Raw genomic sequence first — 18,610 nt, 5'->3', positions numbered from 1 at the left:
TCCAAGATGGCAGGCAGACACACTTGAGTTGAGTGGATGTGCGCTGCCCGCAGTGCAGTGTGTTTGCATAGTCGACCGCATCCCAAAGGAGACAGCCCCGACTGGTCCTGCTCATGTCCTCTGGGAGTGAGGGGCTCCGGAACTTCCTGTACTCTCCGGGAGCCCACAGGGGTACTGATTTAGTATATGCCGCACTGAAAGTGAGCCCAGCCCCTCCTCCCTCCAACGGCACTCCTATTATCGTCCTGCCAGAGAGCTCTGCTTCCCCCTCTTACTGTCCTGTCTCCAGCAGTGTCCTCCAGCAGCATTCTCCCACCGGGGGCCATGAACTCATCCTCCCTCATCCGTCGGAGTGCCATAATTACCCAGATTAGCTGGCCTCTGGCCGAGACACGACAAGTCGACACCTCTGTGGTCTAGGGGTAAGTTGGAACGTTTCCTTTATCTGGGCTGAATGCTACGTTGCAGATTAGGTGGAAGCCTAAAGCTTGGTGACTGTGGAAGGTGAACCCCCGCATCCTCTGACGAAGTAACCCACATCATTTTGGACTTGGTCACTGTCCATTCGCCCCTCTACTCCCAATATTAAGTGCCATGAAGGCACGTGCTACAGCCTCCAGGCCCTCTAGCCTACTCAGCTGGATCTGCTCTCCCCTTTTTTTCTGCCCCGGACTGACAGAGCCTGGGGGGGCCCTAGCTGCTGGCCCCTCTGCAGTAGCCCCCCGGCGTTGGGGGCAGTGGGGATATTAGCAAACCTCATGGCCCTCCTGTGGCCACAACAAACCCTAACTGCAGCACAGGTTCCCTAGGAGGTTCACCCAAAGTAACGTTAAGCCCCTGAATCGCCCTCACCCTGACTGCAGCCTATTCACCGTGGACCACTGGCCCAGGGTACGAAAGCCAGTTGACGCGATCGCCATAATCATCTGTCACCCCTAGAGGTGCCCACACGCTTTTCTGCCAAGGATCCAGCCAGGAATCCACTGCCATGTCTAAACATGCCATCGCACCGAAAAGTGGGGACATTTCCACCTGTTGCTTCCAGCGGAAAAGGGGAGAAAGCTAGATACTCCTAAATTCCCACCCCACTCCTCAGAAATCAGTGGCTATGGGGGTGGGACTCTCGCCTCAAGAGATCTCTTCTCTCCAGGCTTTATGCCCTATTTGCTGGGATATGTCCTCTATCGCATACTTAGGGGTTCAGCTCACGGCATCCCCAAAAAGTCTTTACAGAGCTAACTCCCTCCCCCACCCCAGTCAAGACTCTGAAGCAGGACCTGAAGAGGTGGACAGGGCAGGACATTTCCTTGATGGGCCAGATCACAGTGATCAAAATGAATCTCCTCCCCAGGCTTCTATATTGTTGTTCTTCCCTACCAGTGGTAGTTCCGATAGCCATCCTGGAAAGGCTTCAGCGTAATCTCTTGGGCTTTATATGGCGGGGAAAAAGCCTAAAATCCCTAAGAGAATAATTATGGGGGGCGCTGGTCTGAGGGTTCCGAATTTACAGAGGAATTCGGAAGTGGCCCAGCTCACTCATCTCTCGGCATGGACAAACGAGATCCTGCACCCAGGTGGATGGAGATTGAGCAATCTGAATGCTCACTCCCCCTCCGCTTCTTGCCCTTCACCCCAACACACTCCGCAAGCAATGGCCACATGTCCTCTCCTCGACGAGGGCGACCTTAAAAGGTGTGGGATGAGGTGTTAGAGGAAAAAAACATTAGAGGCATAGGCCCGCTCTCCCCAGTCCTTGGTAACAATGCATTTACTCTGGGCCTCCACACTGGGGCATTCAGTCGTTGGAAGGAGAGAGGATTGCTCACGCTGGGTCAATTGTTTACTGAGGACAAACCTCCCTCTTTTGAGGACTGCAAGAAGGAATTCCACCTCTCAGAACTGGACAGGTTCTCATACATTCACATCTGTCATTGAATCACTAACCCTGAAATTAGACGGAGGCCCACTCGGATGTCGAGTCCACTGGAACGGACCATCTGGGAGGGCTTGGAGAGGGGCGGAATATCAAAGCTCTACAGATTACTAAGGGAGGATCTCTTGGTCCCTAGCCGCCCGGAAAACATGACCCGCTGGGAAAACAGATTTGGGCCAGCAGTTAGACGATGTGGCTTGGTCCGAGATCTGGGCCAGGGCACGTACCTCATCCAGCTGTGTGACAAATAATGAATGTGCGTTCAAAGTATTGTTCCGTTGGTACTACCCTCCGGCCCAAAACCATCACTTGGCGATCCCCCCTACCTGTTGGCGGAACTGTGGAGCCCATGGTTCATACTTTCATATGCAGTGGGACTGTATTTGTATTTTGTTTATTTGTAAAGCGCCCGAGGGCAAACGGGCGCATTGTTTGGTTACAGGCAGGTTACATAGACACAATATTTACCTTAAGAAATATACAAGATATACAAGGTTACAGGCACAATATTTACATTCAACTATACAGAATATACAGGATACATAAATGAGGTGTGCAGTTTACACAGGCTGAGAAAAATATAAGGTCAAGATATAATGCAAGAACGGCCTATGATGCTGAGATGAGTGTTCCAGTCAGGTCATGCCTAGTCGAGGGTGGACAGCCAGACTTTGGCCTTACGCTTGAAGGCAGGGAACGAAGGTTCAGCTCTGAGTGGGTTGGGTAGAGTGTTCCACAGTTTAGCCGCAAGGACTGGGAAACTACGACCTCCAGATTTTTGGAGGTTGAAGCGTGGGATGACCAGGCAATTAGCATGTGTGCTTCTGAGAGGTCTCGCAGCTGAATGAGTTGTGAACCTGTTGGAGAGGTAGCTGGGAGCTTGGTTCGTGATACTTTCGTGTGCAAGTGTTAGAGCTTTAAAGGAGATTCTTTGGGTAACTGAAAGCCAATGGAGGTTTTGTCTGTTCAGAGATGTGTGAGGTCCTAGGGATGTTAAGGGCCACTCCAATAGCATTATTTTGGATAATTTGGAGTTTTCTGATATTGCATTGGTTGTTGCCTAGATAGAAGGCATTGCAGTAGTCAATTTTGGATAAGACCAAGGTCCTGGCTAGGGTAGTACAGTTGGCTGGAGACAGGAAGGGGCGGCAGGCTGTGATGAGCTTGCATGTGTAGGATGCAGCTGAGGCGACTGCATTGGTTTGTCTAGTTAAGGAGAGGGTGGATCAAGGTACATACCTAGTGTCTTAGTGTCATTGGCCACTTTGATTGAATTACCATCGATGGTGAAGGACTTGAATGAGGAGTCAAGTTTGCTGAGTTTATGGGGTGAGTCTAGGATGAGGAGCTCAGTTTTCTCGTCGTTTAAACACAGTTTGTGCTGCGCTATCCAGGCCTGGATGACTTGGTAGATGGCGTTGATAGCTAAGGGGTCAGTTTTTATAATCGCCTGTAATGGGAATAAGTATTTGGGTGTCGTCAGCGTAATTAGTGTACGTGACGCCCATGCGGTCCAGTATGTCAAATAGAGGTTTTGTGAAGACATTGTACAGTGTCGGGGACACACATGATCCTTGAGGGACTCCACATGTGACCAGGGAAGGTTCTGCAGTGGCAGTAGGGGAGAAGACCCTCATGGATCTGTTATCCAGGAAGGAGGTAATCCAGGCTGTCCCTTTCTCAGAGAAGTTGGCTGCAGTTTTGAGGTGGTGGCAGAGGATTTGATGATGGACTAGGTCGAATGCTGCGGAAAGGTCTAATAAGAGTATGAGCGCCTATTTTCCCTTATCGTTTAGGTCTTCTATTTGCGTTTTTAAGTCTAACAGCGCAGTTTTAGTGCCGTGGCGAGTGCGTGCGTAAGCCCGATTGCCTTAGGCCCAGGAGGTTATTGGTTTCAAGGTAATCTTGGATCTGCAGATATGCCACTCGATCAAGAATTTTTAAGAGAAATGGCACTGTGGTGATTGGCCTGTAATTGGTAGGAATGTTAGCGTCCAAGGTTGGTTTTTTTCAGCAGAGGAATAACCCAAGCATCCTTGAGGTTATCTGGGACGATCCCCATCTTGAAGGAGGAGTTTATGAGTGTGGTGATGAAAGGCGCCAGGTTGTGTGAGGCCTCCTTGATAATGGTGGCAGGGCAGGAGTCTCCCTGACAATTAGAGGGTGTAAGGCTGTTAATGATGCGTTCAACTTTAGATGTGGAGAGTGGTGAGAAGCAGAATGGTTGCAAGGATACGGTATTGGATTTGTGGTTAGCAAGCTGTGATATAAATGAGTGCAGGCTGTTTTTTTTACCATTAATTTTAGTTTGGAGCATGTTAATTTTACCCAGGAGGGCCTCTTGGATGTTAGTGCACCAAGTGCTGTCTTTGGAGCAGGTGTCTGGAAGAGGGGCGGGGGATTCCAATTCCTTTAGGATTTTGAAGAGTTCCTTAGTATTGGATTGGGCAAGTTCAATACGTTTATTATATGTCTCTTTTTTAGCAGACAGTATGGCTTCTTTATTGTTTAGCGTCGCTAATGCCATGCTTACTTTATTGGATTCAGTCGGGTGGAGTTTCAAGGGTCCTTTTTTCCTTGCTTAGGGTTCTCAGCTGGGGTGTGAACCAGGAATTAAGATGAGCCCGGGGTTTGGGTTTACGTAGTTTGGCAGGAGCGATGAGATCTAATGCTTTTAACAGAGTCTGATTGTAGGAGTCTACCAAGATATTAGGATCTGAGCATACTGAAGCAAGATCATTGAGGGCAGGGAGGATAAGTGGGATAAATTTGGCGCAAGTTATGTTGCGCTTGTTCCTGGTGAGTGTGGCAGGTGCAATGTTAGGGGTGGAGTGGGAGGTTTTAGTGGGGATTCTAAAGGTGATAAAATGATGATCCGTCCAGGCACATGGTAGATTGGAATTGACCTTCACGTCACAATTAAAGTCAACAATCCAATCTAGGATTCTGCCTTTAGAGTGAGTAGGTGCTGTGACACTTTGTGTGAAACCTAGATTAAGTAGTAAACTATTGACATCTTGGGCCGATGCATTGTTAGGTTCAAGGAGGCCTAAAATGAAATCAGCTAATACGTTGATTTGAGAAGTGGTCTTGGTGTTTTCATACAGAGTATGGGCAAGATCCTCAGTAAAGGTGGATATGGGGCCAGTAATAGTCTGGTTGGGGGAGACGGCAAGCTTAGCTGTGAGGGATTCTGCTGACTTGAATTGGCCAGAAGTGGAGGGACGGAGGTTTATAGCCGTTTTGTAAATAATGGCTATACCTCCTCCTTTAGTTTGAGCAGTGTTGCGGTCACTTCTGATGATGGTGTAGCCTTCAGGGATAGTAATTGATAGCAGAGGTCCTGAGGCCGCATGGAGCCAGGTTTCAGTGACCGCTATAAAGTCCAGGTCAAGAGTAGAGATAAGATCAGCCATGTCAAGGGCATGGGCGGTGAGAGACCTAGAATTGATCAAAGCTGCATTGATACTTGTTGAGGGTTGTGTAATGGACGGTACAGTATATGAATCAGTGGTAGGGTCTAACAAGGGTGTGTCCAAGGAGAGGGTGGGACCGTGGTGGTGGGTGGCAGCTGTGAGCTTAATGTCAGAGGGATTGGTAGACTGGGCGCCGATAGGGTGATGGTAGGCCATGTGTGGCACTCTGGACCCTAGTCTAAGGTTTCTCAATGGAGCAGCGCAAGGTTGGTTAGGTGAGGGTTTCCTGGTGAAGTGTTGTAGTCAAAGCGCTGGATTGTTAAGCTAGGAGTTAGCAAGTGGGGGGTTCATGGTTAGGTAGAGAGGGAGTTGTTGGTGTGTATTGTCAAGGGTACTGCTGAGGCGTTGTGCGTGCGCGGGAAGGTCCGTGTTAGGTATTTGTTGTGATGCACAGAAGGATGCCGGGGAGATGTGATTGTAGTTCTGTGAAGGTGCAACTATGGGGGTGTTGAGGCAAAATAATGCTGAGTCTAGATGTGCTGTGAGATTGATTAACAGGCAAAGTGCAAGTTGAAGGAAGGTGGATGCTGCACTTTGGAGATGCATAATAGCGGGAAAGTAAAAAGCAGGTTATTAGTTACTCAATGTGTGAGCCCATGGTGGATAAGCAATGCAGTGGTCAACATAGCAAATATGGGCAGTCAGTCAGTACTGGCAGGTAGCCGTGCAATGTAATTAAGGATTCACAGAGGTGATGCAGAGCAAATAACCGTACCCAGCAATACAATGTGGAATTAACAGGTAGTGCCACAGGCCATAGCCATACAATGCAGCAGGGGGTTCACCAAGGTGGTGCAAAGCCCCCGGATACGTTCCTTTTGGGAGAATATTGTGCAAACCATATATGAAATCACGGGCAGCCGACTACCGATGTGCCCGAAAACCCTGCTACTAGGGGCTCCATGCGAGTGGATATACCCAAAGTCGGGAGCCCAGGCAAAGCTACTGACCCACCTCCTGCTACCGGCACAGATTACCACTGGCAGCCGTTGGAAATCGGCAGACGGCCTAGATCTAGGGCGTTAGTGGATCAAGATTTGGGATATTTTGGTGGCAGAAAGGGTATTGGCCGCAAAAGAGGGAACGCTCCACCGGTTTCAAGCTATCTGGTCACTCCTGCTGAATTATGATCTTGAATTCCCAGCCCAGACATTTAAGCCACGTTTGGTGAGACTTTATTTGGCTCCGGGTGAAAGAGGTTAGGGGGAGCGGACTGTTTTATGTAAATGAAGTGTGGAACAGTGGAGGTGGGGACCATGTAAGGTATGGAATAGTTTTCTGTCACAGAAGGGTTGGGGGGGGGGTCGAGAGTGCCTACACCTGCCTACAGTATTCCCGCTTGAGGGTCTGTTTATCTGTTTTGCACAGTTTGTTGCTCCAACCTGGAAAATGTAATAAAAATATATTTAACAAAAAAGAAGCAGCATAAACTAATCCAAAGAAGAGATGCCAAAGCGCCCCACACAGAGAACTGTGGATATCCTGGCAAGCAAGAACAGCTCCAGGGGGAGAGACGTAATCCGTACAGTGACCTGTATATGTGCACGCCCCATTGTCTGCGTCGTATGAGCAACAGAGAATGGAGTTGGAGCTCTTACATGACAGAGCAGTCCACATTGCACGCTAGCCTCGGGACACCCAGAGAGGAGTTCCTAGACCACCAGACTTAGATAATGAGTAGAAACACAAATGAAATTGTACTTGCTTTGGGTGAAGCCTAAACAGAAATGTGCCAATGTACAATGCAGGCCATCATTGTAGTTGTACAATGGTCCGGCACAGAGAAAGTGGCAGAGGCTTAACTCGCCATATACAATCTGCTTTCTTTGTACCACCTCTTTGGGAGGATAGACCATGCTCAGTTGGAGAGGGAGAGACTGCTAATCAGAGGCCAGGGAGGGGGATAAGAAACTCCCCACAGGAAAGAGGCAGGTGTGTGTTATTTGGAGTTCAGAGGATTTGGAGGTGGAGGTGGCAGACTATTTTTGGAGCAGGTGAGGCTTTGGTTAGTGAGCTCAAGTGATACTGTGGTGCAAGTGTGCGTGGAAGACTAACTGGTGTGGTTAAGTGAGATAATGCAAGGACTATTTGTGAGTGGTTTGTGACTGAGTGAAAGAGGGTGTCTGAGAAAGTGATGGGTGTAATTGTAGTAGTAGTGTGAAGAGGAGGCAGTCGTGCAAAAGAAGGGAGGTATTATGGAGGAGGGAGTAGTACTGTGGATGAGGGAGTATTAGAGTAGTAACATCGAAGAGTGGAAGGGATACTTAGTATGAGTGACAGACATGGAAGGGACAGCAGAGAAAGACATAAGAAGCCCAGTGGAGGTGGAAGGAGTTGGAACCAGAAGAGTACTTGGGAAGAACATCAGAAAGCGTGACAGAAAGGAGGTAGAGCCAGGCAGAGTGTCTGAAGGCACTTTCCAACACCCTATAGAATTACTGACCACTCGATAGAATACGGACAGCCTAGGAAGTCCCTGAGGGGAGTCTGATCGGAAGGGCGAGCAGCATTTAGGTCATGTCAGACTTATACCATAGGGATAGATAATCTGCAAGTACTAACCTGAGGTTATAGGTACATCTGGGTTAGGAAGGAGGGCCGAGAGATATAGGGTCAGCCATAGGGACATTTGAAGTCTTATTAAAATCCTGTTGAACCATCTTGAAGACTTGCAAGTATTTTCTGAGACTTCTGTATCACTTCTCAAGATAAGAAACAAGGCAAGTCTAACAAGCAACTAACTGGTGTGATGGCTGAAACTGAACAGCATTAGTATGCGCTGTGACGATTTTTGAGTTTTAGCCAAGATTTCGGATGGGGGGCTATGGTTATTTTGGCAAAAACAGAGAATTTAACAGGCCAAGGGATCGACAGATAACTTGAGACCAAAGAGGTTCCAACATCTAGCAACTTACTTCAGTTGATAGACACCAGTTTGTGTACAGCTATAGCTTTAACAAGCAAAACAAGAAACTCCCTAAAAGCGAAAGTTCAAGGAAAACAAGTGAGGGGGGATATTCAACTACCTAATCTAAAGTAGGTCAGATGTTTCAAGTAGGTTTCCTAGTTTTTCCAGCAGCTCATTTCAGTGTTGCACCACCCTTGGACTACAGTAGTTCCTTGGACTACCAGTATTTTTCTTTGTTAGGTTAGTATTATATTTCTTACTGCTTGCATTGCTCTTCTTCACCTCTTGGGCCCCTTTGACCTCCAGCTGTGTTTTCTGTTCTATACTGTACTCGCATTCTCACGTCTCGAGTTCCATTGTAGTATATTTCTGCTGCGCTCACTGTTCCCTCCACTCACGCTAGAACCTTGCAAGGCTCTAGTGTTCTTGTTCTGTGTTGTACTTCTTGCTGCCCCTCCTTGTGTGGACCCCCTGCCCCTTTGTGCCTCCCTCCTGTTTCCCCTAACATGTGACCCCCCCTCCTGCTTGGCTGCCCCCCCTTACTCTCTGGCCCGCACCCTCTATGGTCCTCTCCGTTTCCCCTATCTTCTCTAACTGCTATTCTATCAACTATCCTACCCCTCTCACTAAGTCTGGTAGGAAGAAGCTCAAAAGGGACATCCTGGTCTCCAACCCAGGCTTCCCCATCGCTGATACCTACACCAGTACTTCCTCTGTACAGACCATCAACGACATTCTCTGTCGTCCCTCTCCAGGCCTATGGACCCCACATATGGTCTCTGTTCCCTCTCCTTTTTCCTCCTCTCCTATTAATGGTGTTATGTTGGTACCCGGTGGGAGTCCCTGCTGGTCCCGGGTCCAGGGCCCTCAGGCCAATATCCTCCTTTTCGATAGACGCTACCTTCCTTCCTTTCTTTCTTTCTTTCTTCTCGTGCTACTCCCATTTACCCCGCTCCTTCCTCTGCCACCTCTCCGGCACCCTGTGCTGCATCTTTGGCCGCTCTTCCGCCACCTCTCTAGCACCCTCCTGCTTCCCTGGCCACTCTGCCTTCTCCTTACACCACCTCTCCAGCACCCTTTTTCCTCTCCGACAACCCTCCAACTTCGTTCTCTGCCCATTCTCAGGCTCATCTAATACTTCCGAAGGAGTATCTCATGCCTGTACCCCTCCACAGAAGTCTTTCAAAAGTGGAAATCTGCTCCACCTCCCTACTCTTAACTCTCGCTCCGCTGTCAAACACTCCTCTGACAACTGCCGTCTCCTGGAAGAGCTTGATTTGGAAGTACTCTGTCTGACCGAGACATGGTTCATCACAAGCTCTGTCACAAGTTTTGACGCTCTCCTCCGAGAGGGCTACAAGATCCTCTCCGAACACACAACCAACCGTCGTGGAGGGGGAGTAGCCCTGATCTTCCCACAGTGGAAACCTGCTTCTGTCATTCCCATGCAGACCTACTCCTCCTTTGAATGCCTGGTCTGCAGGCTGTCCATCTCTCCTGGCCTCTCGCTCACTGCGGCCACCATCTACAGGCCGCCTGGCTAAGTCGCCCTCTTCCTCTCCAAGTGGGCTGACATCTCCTCCTCCCTCCTTAACTCTATCTTTCAACTTTCTCCTCGGAGGCCTTAACATCCACTTGGATGCTACTAGCTCCTTTGGGCTCTTTCGCGACCTCTGCGACACTCTCTATTCTACCCACTGGCCCGACTCACTCTGCAGGGCACACCCTTGATGTTCTGATGTCCTCAGACCTCACCCTCTCCAACCCCCACACCACTCCTCTCTCGTGGACTGACCACTTTCTTCTCTCCTCTCACCTGTCACTCTCTGCCCCTCAAGCCAATCCACCCCCAGCACTGCCCCCCAACTTCTCGGTCATCCGGCCCATAAAGCGTGTGACAGTGGAGGCTTTTTTGCTGCTACTTTCTCTCCTCCTTTTACTCCTTTGTCTGACACAACCCTTTCCAACCTGCATCTCTCTATCTCTAACACTCTTGATGTCCTTGCCCCAGTCATGAGGATCCGTCTGAAGCCTGCATACAAGTGCATCTCTTGGTACGGTTCTCACCTCGTCACCCTTAAGCGCAAGTGTAGGGTGGCAGAGAAGAAGTGGTGGGCACCAAGCACACCCTCTTAAAAACTGGCCTACCGCCTGCTCCAAAGGCAATACAGACTGTCTTCTCTAAGAAGAAAGCCTACATCCAATCCCTCGTCTCGGCAGCCTCGAACAACTCAGCCGAACTTCTGCAAGAAGCTGGCCAATCCTGCTGCAGTCTCTACATCTCTCCTATTCCCTCCCAGCCCCTCTGCAGGGCCTTGGCGTCTCATTTCAACACCAACTCTCAGGACATCCTGTCCACTTGCTTTTCCTCTACCTTATCTTCCTCTCCCGGCCCCTCTTCGGCCAGTTCTCTTCTCCCTTTCTCCACCTTCCCCCTGTTCAGTCCCGACAATGTTTTTAGACAAATCCGATCTATGAAAGTTTTGTCAAAGCAGGTGCTCCTCCAGAACCTTCAAGGACCACATCGACACCGTTGCTCCAGCATGGGCCAATTTCTGCAATCACTCTTTTGCCACTCAAACCTTCCCCTCTTCCCCTTAAGCGCTCCCTTGTGCGCCTCCTTCTTAAGAAGCCTTCTGTCGATCCTTCCTCTCCGGCAAACTAAAGCCCGATCTCCATCACTTTTCCTGGACAAACTCCTGGAAAAGAAGGCCATCTCCCAGCTTAATCTACATACTGAATCTGTTGGTTCTCACCATGACCACCAGTCTGGCTTCAGAGCAGCCAGAAGTGCGGAAACTGCTCTCCTGAACACCCGTGAAGACTTGCTCTCCAATCTTGACTTTAACCTTCCTTCGGTCCTCATTCTCCTTGACCTATCCTCTGCTTTTGACATGTTGTTTCAGGAGGTTAGCTCAGGGGCAACGCGCTCGCCTTGGAAGCAAGACGACAGGGAGCACCACAGGTACAGTCCCTGGGTCCACGCTTAGAAACCTGTGTGTATTAAGTGTGTTATAAATAACCTATCATAACGCCATCCTGCCCAATGGTCTCCTAGACAACCTGGTTATCTCTGGTGAGGTCCTTGCCTGGATGACCTCCTTTCTCACTGATCGACCCTCCCAGGTTCAACTTGGGTCTTTCCGCTCTTCTATCTCTTGCTCTACTTGTGATGTTCCCCAGGGGTCTAACCTCTTCCCCAGGCTATTTAACCACTACCTGGCACCTCTGGCCCACCGCATCTCTAGCTTTTGCTCCAACTTTCAGTGTTATGCGGATGACACCAAGCTCTCCTTCGGGTTCCCCTCCGCTTCTACTGCTCCTTCTCTCATACCAGACTGTTTGTCCGCTATTCAGGAATGGTGTGCCTCCAACGATCTCTGCCTTAATATCAGTAAGACTGAGATCCTCCTCATTGGGATTCCTGCTCCCGCCTTCGCTCTCTCACTCTGGCCGCCCATCCTGGACCCTCTACCTGCTCCTTCCAGTGAGGCTAAGAACCTTGGGGCTATCTTCAACTCCTGACATCTCTGACGTCTCTAAGAAGGCACACTATCAACTGCACCTCCTCAGAGTTATTCTTCCCTATCTCACATTCCCCCAGACGCTCACTGTCTTCAGATCCCTGGTCCTCTCTAGGCTGGACTACTGAATTGAAAAATAGAAAATTAGCAACGATGGAATAGTGAATGATAGCCAACATCAGGCATAGACATAACTGCAAGGACAGCAATGCCAACTAACCAATCCACTAACAATTTAATCACTCTGCATACATTTCTCAAACTCTAACCAAACACAAACACAAGCCTAAAATGCAGAAATCCGCACTAACTTCACTACACTGCAACAACAAAACAAACCCCACATAGACTTGCACAACAGCACACGACGACTACTGACCGTAAAACACTCCAAGCCCAGCCGACGGACCCACCGGGCTGAGGCTGCCATCAGCACATCACTGCTCTCTTGCACTTTTCCAGCTTATTCTCACTAACTCACCCCCCTCCCTCTTTCAGAGCCGCTAGAGCGCCAAGGGACCACCCCGGTGGTGATAGTGCACGGTACAAATATCCTTTAACATTAACATAACTGCAACAGCCTCTTTCTAAATCTGCCTTCCTCTAGTCTTCGCCCTCTTCAACTTATCCAGAACAGGACTGCGAGACTTGTCCTTGGCCTCAAGCCCAGGGATCGTATCTCTCCAGCCCTGAAATCTCATCTGGCTTTGTGTGGCTTCCAGGATCAAGTTCAAGTACCTCTTCATCGTTCACAAGGCTTTCTGGGGGCGGGGACCACACTTCATCCAACTTTCGCTTCCTAAGCATCTTCCTTCTCGAGCCCTCCGCTCATTTGCCTCCAACTCTTTGAGGGTCAGACGCTTCTCCAGGTAGAGAGCGGGGGCGGGTAGAACTCTGTCCTCGGCTGGGGCCTCCCTCTGGAACAGCTTCACTGCCTCTCTCAAACTTGAGCAGGACCACCTAAGGTTCTGGAAGCTGTTAGGCAGAAACCTGTGCAGTTCCCTTAGGGACCACTGCAAAAGATTTAAGACTACAGTTCTTTGGCAGTAAACCCACTTGGTAGCAGTCTGTACCACACAGATTCACTGGGTAGTGGTGGCTGAGCAGTCAGACTTCCCTCAAGAAGAGTTAGGCAGTATATAGAGTATACACAATAGGTACAGAGATACAGTAGCACAAGCAAACACTGACCAGAGCTTTGGTGTAAAAGTATATAATTATTTAAAGACACTTGTAATTTACACTAGCAACAAAGAGGTAAGTAAATTCAGCACACAGTCACTATTATATATATACAACCCTAATTACTTATTAGACAAGTCTTAATGAGAAACACCACTTATTTTCAGACAGAGGTGAGCGCTTAACATAAGATGCCACTCTAATAAGTTGTTAAAAAGGGAGGAAAAAAGGCAGAGTTATGGACGCACACAAATTTCAATACTTTTAAAAGAACCACAGTAAGGCAGGATAGGCAGAGTTCTACTGGAAAGCAAGGAAGTCAATTGCAAGGCCCTCTCTTGGAGAGGGCAAGCAGAAGTGGTCCATGTCCACACAGTGGGGTTATGCCCAAAGAGTCTTGTAGATAGTTCGCACACAAAGGATGAAATTAAAGTTAGGAAAAGTAAGCTAGGTTGTCCCAGGCCAGCCCAGGTTAGAAAGTCGAGGTTTACTGTCACCCCGAACGATCTGTCGCAAGGGACAAAGTACCTTAAGTGTGAAGGAAGCTCCAGCAGGGGCAATTGTTCCTGGCAGCGGGTGCAAGTCGGTGTTTCGTCCACAAGAAGAGGAGGTCTCGCCGTGGAGGAAAGATGAAGGTCGTTGCACTGCCAGGGAAGAAACCAGCCGCAGAGTTCTTTCGGTTAAAAGGTACTACCCTTCTCTTCGCGGTAGTGGTAAGCCGTGGTATTCCGGTTTCCGGGGTGATTGGCATGGGCAAGGCGGCCACGAGATGCTCCAGGAAGGTGAAAAGAAGGCAAAACTGGTTATCCCCACCAGTCAAAGGAAGAAGACTCTCCGGACTGGAGATCTCCTCTGTCGTCGGGAAAAGTGGTGAGACGGTTCGGCAGGGCTCCACCGGTGGTGTCGTCGTTGCAGGTCGGCTCAGCTTCTCCCTCCTCGGATTCTTAGGTCCAGTGGCGACTTCTGAAGTTCCAGTCCCCAAAGCCCTGCTTTTGTGCAGCAAACCCCCATTCATTCAGGCTAGCTGTCAATCAAACATGCTGGGCCAATCACACAAGAGTGCGACTTGAGTTGCCAAGGCAACTCAGTCCAGGGTGCCTAAACCCCCTCCCACACTCCCTGTGGTACCCAGAGTGGCACCACTTTTGGAGGCTTCTGTGGAGAAGCCCGCCAACAAGTGGAACAAAGGGCTCGACTTGGGTTGGAGTCACAGAAGAGAACACAAACGCCATTTTAGAATCGAGTTCTGGCAAAAAATACCAACCGGTGAATTAATATTAAATAAATAAACCGGTGGTATGTTCGAGGCTATAGGAATTAATTAAAGTTGGTAGCCTCCAACAATGGGAAAATCCCATAGAGATATATTTGCGGTCGAATATAAAAAGTAGTATCCACTGCCACCAGCCAAAACTCGATCAGGGGGGACGGAGACGTGCCCCCTCGAACAACAGACCCCAGGGCAATCGAATTGCCCCGACCAGTACATCCACAATATGATGGTTTGTACTGGTTTCTGTTCATAATTTGGGACTAGTAAAGCCAATGGTGACTTTACATGCCCTGGGAGACAGTAGTCAGTCCCAGGGTATGGAGTCTATGTTGGGGGGTCGCTACGACACCCCTGGTTTACGGCACGGAGGGTGCCTGGTAACCCACATCAAAAACACATGAGACCCTCTGGAGTAAAAGACCCCGTAGACCATAAAACACATGGAAAGATAAAGGAACACCTCAAATCATGTCTAAGAGTGGGAGTAAAAGAGTCTCACTCTTAGCAGAAGAAAAAAATAAACCCAAAAAATCCAGCAAAGCTGCTGGGGGACTCACTAGGTTTGGGGAAATTAGCCTTTACAGAGAATTCTTCCTAGCAGAAGCCACTCAAGACCTTCCTTTTTCGCTTCCGCTTTCTCTCTCCCTTACTGATGTCCCCGTCTGCTGCGCATACTGGTTACCTGGCCACCCACTGAACTTGCGGGACCAGGCTCCTGCATGACCGGTTGCCCTTGCACTGCCTCTGGGCCTCCCAACCACTTAGGGACTGTATCTGCAACCCTACAGTCCCCTGATTTGCTGCACTTATGAGTCACCTCCCGGTTGCACTTACTAGTTACTTTGCACTCTCCTCTCCCCCGCCCTTCCCTCCCACACTTGCGCGATCTGAATGACACAAGGCCTAGTAAGATTGTTGTTTTGTCCTCCTCCTCCACCTCCTCATCCTCCACCTCAACCAGTTTTTCCTCGTACTTGATATTTTCCTCCTTCAACTGCAGCCTCCTCCACATGTTTCGTCCTTCCTCATCCTTGCTTACTTTCACTGCACAACTGTACTGGTCATACATCCTTCCAAACCCCATTACCTTCGGTCTTTTACAGTTCCTTTTTAGACCCAGGCACCTTGGGGAACTGGAGTATGGGGGATACTTGGTCTGATTTTACAAGGGATTCTTTATCCCTGTTGGTGATACAATTGTTGGAGTGCTGTACAGGAATTGCGCCATCTTCATGAACACATGATTACTCACAGATGACCCATGCCTCTGTAGGCCATGATGATGCATAGAAGAGATGCCATCCTGGAACCCGTCTGCCCCAATCATGATGGCAAACTGACTCCTCCATTACCTTCCTGTGCTCTGCGCACATTAGGTCTCCTGCACCTTTTCATCTGACCTTCCTATACAGGAGTTGCTTACTTCCTTGGCTGTGGAGATGAACTGGTGTGTTTTGGAGCGCATATGCAGTTCTGTTTATAAACTACACACTCTTGTGCCCATTTCCTACAGAGGTGCGGGTAAAGAATTGCAGTCCTGGCTCCCAGAAAGCTCCAGTCTCCTATGGTTTTCAAGGTCTAGGATTTCTGTAGTTAACACCTCTTGGAATGTGCAGGGGGTGTGCAAGTAAGCCAGGGATTTGAGGGATGCTATTGGGGAGCACACAGAAATGCTGCCATTGGGCTCAGCATCGTGGAGCGAGTGGCATTCACTGTCCCAGTATTTCGAAAGTGCTACCCACAGCAGCTCACATGAGACTATAACACAGGTAAAACACTATGAATAGGAGCAAAACAAATGCAGTCTTTATAGGAAAGGCTGCACTACACTTAAAATCAGAGTGCTCCATTCCTTCAGAATCAGACAGTGTGAGCAAATTCAAGTTATTTTATTTTTTATTTTATTTTTTTATTTATATACAGAAGTAACAATGTTCTTTTGATCACACAAGAATGTACAACAGATAAGAAATCATATTTGACGGGAAGCAGTGAGCTTCTTACAGTGGGGTGAGTTTGAGGGACATGCTGACCAGGTTGTGGAGGGGAGTAAATGTAACAGCCACCTGGGACAATACATAAGTGGACATGCATATATTAAGTACAGTTAGGCGGTACGCCAGCTGTGCTCGGGATGTGACCATGATGGGTGAAGTGCTAGAATAAAGGCAGAGAAAGTGAGACACAAAAGCAGGTTAGAGGCAAGGAGAAAAATGTTAGCTAGCAGGCAGATAAGAGATAGGTTGAGAGGGTAACTCTGAGGCAAGGAGGTAGACTTTTAGTTTGGTTTTGAACAAATCCATGTGGACTGTTTCACGGATGTCCAGGAAGAGAATTCCTTGCAAGTGGAGCAAGAAGAGAGAAAGAGTGGAAACGAAAGGGAGCACAGGGAGGACAAGGAGCTACAAGGGTAATTGAGGAGGCAGAGCAGAGACTGCGTGAAGGCTTATAGAGTTGAATAGATACATTGGTGCCTTACCGTGGATAGATTTGTAAACAAGAAGAAGAAAATTAAATCTGGTTCTGTTTTGCATCATCAGCCAATAAGCCTGGTGACGATATGAGTAAGTAGGTGTGAAGAGAGCGAGTTCAAAGAGAGTCCTGGTAGCGAAGTTAATGATCTGGTCGAGAGGGCACAAAGTATAGTTGGGGAAACCAAAGAGGATGCTGGAACAGTAGTCCAGTTTAGGAAAGACAACTGTGATTAATCGATACTTGGAAGTGTTGAAAAGTAGCAGGTGCCTGATTTTCCTAATATTTAGGAGGCTGAGGCGAGCTGCTCTTCCAGTTTTGGAGATGAAAGGCGTTAGGGAGAATTCTCAGAAATGTGCCAATTCCCTCCACCTTAGATACCCCCAGCAACTTAGCTGGATTTTGAGGACTTGATTTTTTTTTAACCTGGAGAGACAGACCCTTTTTCCCCACTCTCTCATGTATTTTAATGTGATTTCTGATCTTTGTGTTTCTTTTGGTTGTGGAGTCTGACAAACTCCATAGGCATCATCTTTTACATTGTGTCACCCAGCACATTCAGTGCAGTGGCACAGGGAAGTCTATTAGATTTGCCCAAGGTTTAAATACCTTCTCTAAGATTAACTACTGTTTTCCAGAGCAATAAGGTGAAATTGACTTTACTTACATTTGTAACTTCTAGACAAAGAACACACTATCTTACAATAGGGGGCTGGAGTGGTTACCTAGTATCCCCTTTGTTATGGTGATGTCTTAGCATAGTCTTCTATTATTGTTCTGAGTGGAACTCTGGTGAGTGATGCTATGACATGATGCTATGACATGTAAGTTCTGGAGCATTACTTATAGAATGTTATTGCTTGACTAACCAGTCAGTTGATGTTACACTGTGGAGATGGTTGGGGGTCTCTACTACCCAGTCTTCCTTATAAGCAATAAACCATCTGTCTAACTCATGTTGCTTGGTTCTTTGCTTCTACATTTGGCAACGAGGATGGTAAGGTGCCCCACTCCTGGCACCACCCGTATGAGGAGAGTCGCTCCTGCACTCATCTGTGACTACCTGGTGGTATTCGGAGTGTGGATTCGGGCTGGCATCTCCCTTTTCTAGCGGTGGCTTGGCGAGATTCACAGGTCGCCCCGAATTGCTTTTGTCGCAGCGTCCCCACACGCAATCCGCGTGTGAGTGGGGTGAGTGCCAGTTCTTCTGCTTCTTTGGAGTCATTTTCGGGAAGAAGGTATGCGGCGAGCACAAAGGAAGGACCCAGTTGTTGAGCCTGTGAGGAATCACGTGCCACGTCACGTGTGCCGTGGCACGGAAGGAAGGTCAGGAAGTTGAATTACATCGCTTGTGTCCGCCCAGGGCCACTTGTGGAAGGCGGCAACATGGTATAGCCGCCGTGTATCAAAATATTGTTGTCCAAATGAATTCTGGACTTGCCTATGGAGTTATAACTGAGGTGAGCATCAAGTACGGAGACTTCATTGCTCTGAGGATTTGTGCGTGGAATTTGGAAGTTTTGCAGACAGGATGGCTTTATCTGGAATTCCGGGACCCCAAATGTTCCTACCATCTCCTGGCCCTCCAAGAATTAAATGGGGGCCCTTGAAGAGAGTTTTCGTACATTATGCGAAAGCCACCTGTGGCAATGGTATGTCAGTAGAAAGGAAAGTATCTATGCTCATGCATCTTCTGAGTTATGAGTGGCAGCAAATTTTTGAAACATTGCCTAATTTGAGTGAATTGGATGTTGAAGAAGGTATGAATGAGTTTGATGCAGCATTGGCAAAACTAGACAAAAATTTCGAGGCAAAAATAAGTACTGTGTTAGAACGCTATCA

The 18,610-nt window shown here is 48.5% G+C and overlaps 1 protein-coding gene across 2 annotated transcripts in view; it reads right to left on the bottom strand.

Annotated features, from left to right (window-relative positions):
- The window catches only part of TRAP1 (TNF receptor associated protein 1), a 666,365-nt gene that overhangs the window by 525,952 nt on the left and 121,803 nt on the right, over positions 1-18,610 (bottom strand). The window lies entirely within an intron of this gene.

Source organism: Ambystoma mexicanum, chromosome 2q, assembly GCF_040938575.1.
Source record: "Ambystoma mexicanum isolate Mex_15411 chromosome 2q, UKY_AmexF1_1, whole genome shotgun sequence".
NCBI lineage: Eukaryota > Metazoa > Chordata > Amphibia > Caudata > Ambystomatidae > Ambystoma > Ambystoma mexicanum.
Note: the sequence above shows the minus strand (reverse complement) of the source record. Positions and strands in the feature narration are given on the sequence as shown.